Consider the following 7,500-nt stretch of genomic DNA (forward strand, 5'->3'; position numbering starts at 1 on the left):
TTACAATTCTTCGCTTTTTTTTTGGTATTTTGTAACTATCTAGTCATGTAGATGAAGAAAAGTGCAAACAGATAAAGTTTTAGGATTTGTATCTCTTCAGGATGCATTAAAACAGTAATGTTTTTGGCCGTAATAGTCAGTCATGATATCGAACATTAGGGAGCTTTAGGAACGACAACGCCCTCGGGAACGAGAACGTTCCAAATTTGCATATTTAGTGGGAAAAAACAATAGCTCTGCACGTCCTGCACGTGCGTTTTTAATTTTTGTCCATTTCTTTGACATCGTTGGCAAATAGCCGAATGTGAGGCTTTATGGAGGACGTCAGCACTAGCAAATAAAATTTCATTTTCTCCCATAAATTAAGCGTGACTCATATTAGTTTCATTCTTGAGGGACTGCCACTCCATTGTCATGTTTAAAAGCTTGGAATGGTCGTGACGTGATTACAATGGCGCGAATTTATATTTTGAGATGACGTTCTCGTTGCTGAACCCGTTATTGACGGTCCACAGTCCAGAGTCCAGAAGTGTGTCCAGTCCAGCTTTCATGATATGCCGTAATAGTGAGCGCTTTCATTGAAGGAGCGGACAGAACAAATAGCGAATAACGTGTACAAGTATTCCCGCTTGTTCATAAAGGGGGCTTCCGACAGGCTCATATATCATGTTAACAAGGACGTGATATTATCCTGATCGTCTTTCCTCTTCATTAACCCCCCTAAGGGGCTTAAAACGTTTCACTTTCTGTCCGGTCCAATTACCATTCGGTACGCGGCTAAATCTGTAGAGGCCTTAACGACTTTCAACAAAGCAACTGCTTGCAGTCAACTTTCCGTTTGAATTAAAGAGCTTTGGGTGAACTTCATACAAAAACAAGAAAAACGGAATTGAAAATATGTCTGCAGCTGACGCAAGGCGCTGCCAAGGGGCAACAATGTCAACTTTCCGCTTTGCATTCACATACCATCACGGAAACGAGTATGCTTTTCAATCACCATAGGAGTCCATTAGGCTCCTTCATGCATGCGTGACACTGATAAACACCGCCGTTCAGAAACGTAAACAGGAACACACAGGAAAACCGCAAAAATCCATGAGAGCCGAATGATAAGACAGCAGATTCTTGGAAACTGTTGGGGCATACTAAGAAAGGCTAGGAGTGGTGTACGCTCCATCGACTCCATCAACCATGTTTTACCTGCAGCAGAGATGAATAATTTATGCATATACTTCGACCTTTTTTACCCCTAGCAGAGATGGATGGATAAATGGTACAAAATCTACGTTCACGGCTTTCTCAAGCCGTGGCTTATCCTTGCCGGACAGTTTATACTCGTATAAATAGTTCCTTTCGCGTATTATGTACGCCGCGGCCAGAGTAAGCCGCGGCTGATTTTCTCTCTTATAAACGGCCCTATTAATATCACCATAGGAGTCCATTAGGCTCCTTCATGCATGCGTGACACTGATAAACACCGCCGTTCAGAAACGTAAACAGGAACACACAGGAAAACCGCAAACATCCATGAGGGCTGAATGATAAGACCGCAGATTCTTGGAATATTGATATGTTCAGTGGTTGTGTCATGCATGTCATTTTTACGGGAATAACGTGAAAAGAAATAACGTCATGGAATTTTAGTGGGAGAAACGGCAGAAACGAAAGATTCAAAATTTGGGCAGGAAATGCAAACGTACGTTAGGTGGAAATTTCAAAATTTAAACAATGGCGTCACGTGGCCTTGAGAAAGGGATGACGTCACAGCGTCCTAGACCCCTCCGTGTTAAAATCAAAGCTTAGGCGTTATTAATCTAGCTTAAGCCTAATTACTCTTCAGAAGCGATATTCTATGAGAAACTTAAATAAATCTTTTTTAATGAGAGCGCGGTGTCTTGATCCTCAGTGGTGAAGCGCAAAGAAGTGGTTCATTTAGCGTTGAAACTCCGCCTTCAAATCCAGTCCACGGATACGATTTCTAATTTTCCTTATTTTCTGTGCCACAAGTACCCAATTCAAATTACGAATCAACGGTAATCGCTAATTTAGAGAGAAGATCATGTTGCAATCTCAGTCCTCCCGGAAATTCCAAATGAAAGCGGACGGCCCTGGGAATTAGTTGATAAGCAAGATCACCAATGGATTGGAATGGACCAACGGAACGGGCCAACGGAACAAAGAACTGCTGTTGCCACGAAAAATCAACGCAAGTTAATCACATGACCTTATAATGACTTAACCCTTTTCTTGTTTTATTAGGAGGAGGTTGAACAAAGTGGCGATTCTGTCGAGACAGAATGGACAAGATATGAGAAGGGAAAAGGCGGTTCAAGATGCTTCGCCGGACAAATCGGTTTCTGTTGACGTGCGAAACTGTTCCTAAAGAAGATCGACGAATAAACAGTTTCTAATTCTCAAAATACTTGTAGCAACTTAAGAGAGAAAGAGATTCGCTTGGAATAAAAGCCTCTTTATACTGGAATCTTCGACCCCAGCTTACTCTTCGTTTGCGTGGCCTTAAGTTAAAATAAGAGGGAGTTTTGTTGCATTTTGTGATAAAAATGCTATTCGTAAAACGACAACGACAATCATACGCACATTTTGTAAATATGCGCAAATCGTGCGTAAAAGGTGTCAACGAAATTTTATTTGTCAAGTGGTGGCTTTTCTAACTCAACGCTACCTATCAATAAATTTCTCTCGGTATTGCTTGTGTTATGCACTGATGCCAAGTCAAATTCCTAGTGCAATTTATACTTATGACTCACTCAATCTCGGTAATCAGCTCATATACCCTATGACCTTTTATGGGAACTGATTGCGCGGGATGTTTCATAAAAATGGAATAGTCCAGTTCAGAAATAATGGCATTTAATAAAACAACCGTTCCGTTTGCGCTCAATGGATATGAAATAGCTACTTTGGCAGTTTACCACCCAAAATCTAAATTGCTCTTCTAAAATAATTGCAAATTATTGTTTCCGCATGCGAAAATGTCAAAGTGATGAACCATCTGATTTCATGCGAATGTTACCATGAATAAATTTTAACTACAAATGCTGCTTTTCGAGAGTGCGAGAGGAATTTCCTGTTAGGTAGTTCTCGTGTATTGCGACTGAATTTCGTCGAGGATAAGCAGAGCAAATAATTGATGTTTAAAATAGTGGGATCACTGACATTCATTAAAATAATATAGTCAGCTAATTATTTAAGCAATAGAGGACGTTTTCCGTGTTTCCATAGCCTCATCTAAACACGAGGGGGAGTTGGGAGAATTCGAGACAGTTACGCAAACCCGAGAGGCAGTTGAGGGTTTGCATAACTGTCGGGTTCGAATTCTTATAAAATATTTCTCAAAGTTAACTCGACAAATGAAGGAAACAAATGAAGAAAAATTCTGCTTACCTTTAATCTGCTTCATGCAACCAGCGCCCCTCCCGAGGTGGTCGTCTCACCGCTACTTACTTCCATCAACTCGAGTGATGCCAACATTTTCATCACTCAAGGAGCTGACATCTTACAGCAGCCACCAGGCTCCATAATAATCAGCTTGCTTCCAAACACTTTAGTGGTAGATTTGCCTAATATTGCTGGTGCGTTAATGAGTCCAACTGAGGATACAGCACAGGAAATGGAAATCTTCGAGACTCAGCTAACCGAGAAAGAAGAATATTCTTTGTTCCCAGATGATATCGTAGAGCAATCTCAATTATCTCTCGAATATCTATGCCCTGCCACTTTTGACGAGGGAATAGAAGATCCTGAGATCTCAATAAGTAATGATGTTAGCCAGTCTCTCTGCGAACACACAGAAAACGAGGTAAGCCGAGAAAAACAGTAAACAAACAGGTAAATGCCGATGCCCTGGTCAGTGCCGTATTTATCTCGTCAGGGATTTCTAAGACATTAAAATAATGTTTACCTTTTTTGCGCAAAATACTCGGCTTATTACTGGTACAAGGAAAGGTTACGTTTATAGAAACGTTGGCCGTGTAGCACTTATATTTTAAACAGAGTTAACTGAATAGAGTTTAATGTGTAGTGCTAGATTTTCTATCCCATATGAACCATGTGAGCGTTAGCCCTACTGATGGAAATGGGCCCACACAAGGACAGAGAAAAACTCTGACCAGGGTGGGAATTGAACCCACTACCTTCGGGTTAGATCTCCGCCGCTCTACCGACTGAGCTACAAGGTCAGAGGGGAGCAGGCCTGGGAACTGAAGATGTTAAAGTCACGGCAATGAACATGTACAGGTACAAGGAAAGGTTACGTTTATACAAACGTTGGCCGTGTAGCACTTATATTTTAAACAGAGTTAACTGAATAAAGTTTACTCGGTACTCGAGTTTACTAGTCTCATGCACGATCAAAATACAATTTATGGAGGAAGGATGTCCAACTGAATTAAATTATTATTCGTTCACCTTTTCATTCACTCAGCTGTTATATTTTTTACTGAGTAATGTTCTTTCATAATATTTCTAGGAAGCCGCTCTTTCCGCTGAAGTGTCAAATGGGAGCGTCCAAGAAATAGACGTCTACGAGCCAAGTGCTAGCAAGGAAGATGATGTGGAGGAACGATCTGGAATACAAGAAAGTTTAAATGACGCAGATGCAGTCTCCACTGAAATGCAAGTCGAATACCCATCTTATCGAGGCGATGAAGTGGAAATGGATGTCTTCAAGCCAAGTGCTAGGAAGGAAGATGATGTGGAGGAACGATCTGGAATCCAAGAAACTTCAAATGATGCAGACGCAGTCTCCACTGAAATGCAAGTCGAATGCGCGTCCTATCGAGGCGATGGAGTGAAGATGGATGTCTACGAGCCAAGTGCTAGCAACGAAGATGAAGTGCAGGAACGACCTGTAATCCAAGAAACTTTAAATGAGGTAGACGCAGTCTCCACTGAAATGCAAGTCGAATGCGCATCCTATCGAGGCGATGGAGTGAAGATGGATGTCTATGAACCAAGTGATAGCTAGGAAGATGATGTGGAGGAACGATGTGGAATCCAAGAAACTTCAAATGACGCAGACGCAGTCTCCACTGAAATGCAAGTCGAATGCGCATCCTATCGAGGCGATGGAGTGGAGATGGATGTCTACGAGCCAATTGCTAGCAACGAAGATGATGTGGAGGAACGACCTGTAATCCAAGAAACTTTAAATGAGGTAGACGCAGTCTCTACTGAAATGCAAGTCGAATGCGCATCCTATCGAGGCGATGGAGTGAAGATGGATGTCTATGAACCAAGTGATAGCAAGGAAGATGATGTGGAGGAACGATGTGGAATCCAAGAAACTTCAAATGACGCAGACGCAGTCTCCACTGAAATGCAAGTCGAATGCGCATCCTATCGAGGCGATGGAGTGGAGATGGATGTCTACGAGCCAATTGCTAGCAACGAAGATCATGTGGAGGAACGACCTGTAATCCAAGAAACTTTAAATGAGATAGACGCAGTCTCCACTGAAATGCAAGTCGAATGCGCATCCTATCGAGGCGATGGAGTGAAGATGGATGTCTACGAGCCAAGTGCTAGCAAGGAAGATGATGTGGAGGAACGATGTGGAATCCAAGAAACTTCAAATGACGGAGACGCAGTCTCCACTGAAATGCAAGTCGAATGCGCATCCTACCTGCGCGATCGGATGGAGGTAGATGATCGCCGAGCAAGTAGTAACCTCAGAGAGATTTGCTGCAACGTAAAACCGAAGGTAGGCTGACACAAACACTACAATAATATGGTTTAAGAAAAACACTACCCTCTTTAACATACATTCTTGGCCAGATGAATCTGCCATCTTAGTGTGAACGGAAGATTATAGGTATAAATAGCATAGTTTAGTTGTCGATAAGCGGTACGTTTTGCGGAAGCCTGGGAAAATAGTGACAAGGAAAAAAGAACCGCTGACTTTAAATATCGTTTGCTTCGCTACGAAATAAACTTTAGAAATCGATAACTTGCTCACAGACGGGACAAATTAAGGACGTTGTCGATAACAAAACAGCCGCAGTCGGCATAGGTTGAGCAGTATCTGGCTTCTGTTGTTCAAAAGGTGGATAACGCTATTCACCAGATAAATCACTATCCAGCGGATGAACACTAGCAAAACCAGTGTAAAGGATAGTGATTTATCCAATGGATAGCATCATCCACCCTTCGAACAACTGGGCTCTGGTGGACAGGTTTGAGCTCTATAAATGTAGCAATTGATGACCTTTTCTATAAGATGGACAGGAAAAGGAAAAGAAACGGAAATTTATTTAAGTTTATGATGCGCCAGTTGATTGTGTAGTCGATGTTTTTGTCCTTTAAGTCCCAGGTGTGCTTGGAAAGTACGGTGTCATATGAGTGTTTTCGGTCATTGAAAGAAAGGGCAAAAGCATACAAATGCAATCCTTCTCGCTGCAACCTGCGTCTATCTGAAAAACTTATCCGCAAATACGCCTTTCTGTTAAACAAGAAATCTGAGCTGGTAACGAAATGCCGCCACGAAAACAAGTTCTTCATGGCAACCAATTTGAACACTTATAAATGATATCTTCTCGTAGACAACACCCAGTCTGATGATCGCCTTGAGCGTGAAACTCGAGTAACTAGTAATACTTTCCTTCTTATATTTGTATAAATATATAATATATACATATACACCCGTTTTCAAAAACGTTGCAATTTCAAAGTATATATGATATATATATGTCTTTTCTTTTCTCATCAGAAAGGTGAGACACGAACGATGTGTATTTCACACTGAAGGAACAATACGTTTTTCTTCTAACAAAAATAATATTAAAAAAATTGACGAGACAAATTCAAAGGAAAAGCAACTTGTATTTCCTGTACGGAAGCAGTCCTTCTCAATGCAGCTCCATATAGCTTGGATCTTCGCTGGCGTACCATAGAGCTGCACTTTGTAGAGAACATAGAGTAGGTCCATAGCGCGCCATTTAAGGATATCAATCTCTCAAAAATAGGAAAGCCAGACGGCACCTTGTTAACAAGAGCACATCTTCTTGTGCTATTGGAATACGTATTAAACGATCCCACAAGCTATTTGAGGGGAATGGAACAGTATTTAATTGATTCAACCGGGAGCTCTTTAATCCTAATTTTTTTAAAGGTTCGTTAATTTATTGTTGGGGTCGTTTATCACGCGAACTAATATTTTACGGGTAGCCATCACAAAGAGGTGTGGTCTGTAAACCCGCCAACAAAACAACCTCCGACCCATCCAAAATGTTTGACTCATTTAAGTCATTTAAGCCCATGTACACGGGGTTCATGCCAGCAAGGCCGAAATCGAGAAGAATTAAAAGCAAAACAATGAGTAAAGTGCTACTCATGCTTCCTCGCTATTGCATCAGGAGGCTGACAATAACTCGTGGCTTTGTCGAGATGACAAGAAATCGCAAACAATAAGTGTTTTGGGGTAGACTTTCATATACTGTACTAAAATGGCGGAGGACAAAAGAATTATTGTTATTCCGATTA

General features: G+C 41.4%; 1 long non-coding RNA gene across 1 annotated transcript in view; it reads left to right on the forward strand.

The window, feature by feature from the left end:
- LOC138036404 (uncharacterized) overlaps positions 1-128 on the forward strand; it is a 1,909-nt gene extending 1,781 nt beyond the window's left edge. Inside the window, exon 2 of the long non-coding RNA XR_011129841.1 lies at positions 1-128. This exon is cut by the window's left edge and continues 385 nt beyond it. This is a non-coding gene — a long non-coding RNA (uncharacterized lncRNA).
- The last annotated feature ends 7,372 nt before the right edge of the window (positions 129-7,500 follow it).

This window comes from Montipora capricornis, unplaced genomic scaffold (assembly GCF_036669925.1).
Source record: "Montipora capricornis isolate CH-2021 unplaced genomic scaffold, ASM3666992v2 scaffold_484, whole genome shotgun sequence".
Taxonomy (NCBI): domain Eukaryota; kingdom Metazoa; phylum Cnidaria; class Anthozoa; order Scleractinia; family Acroporidae; genus Montipora; species Montipora capricornis.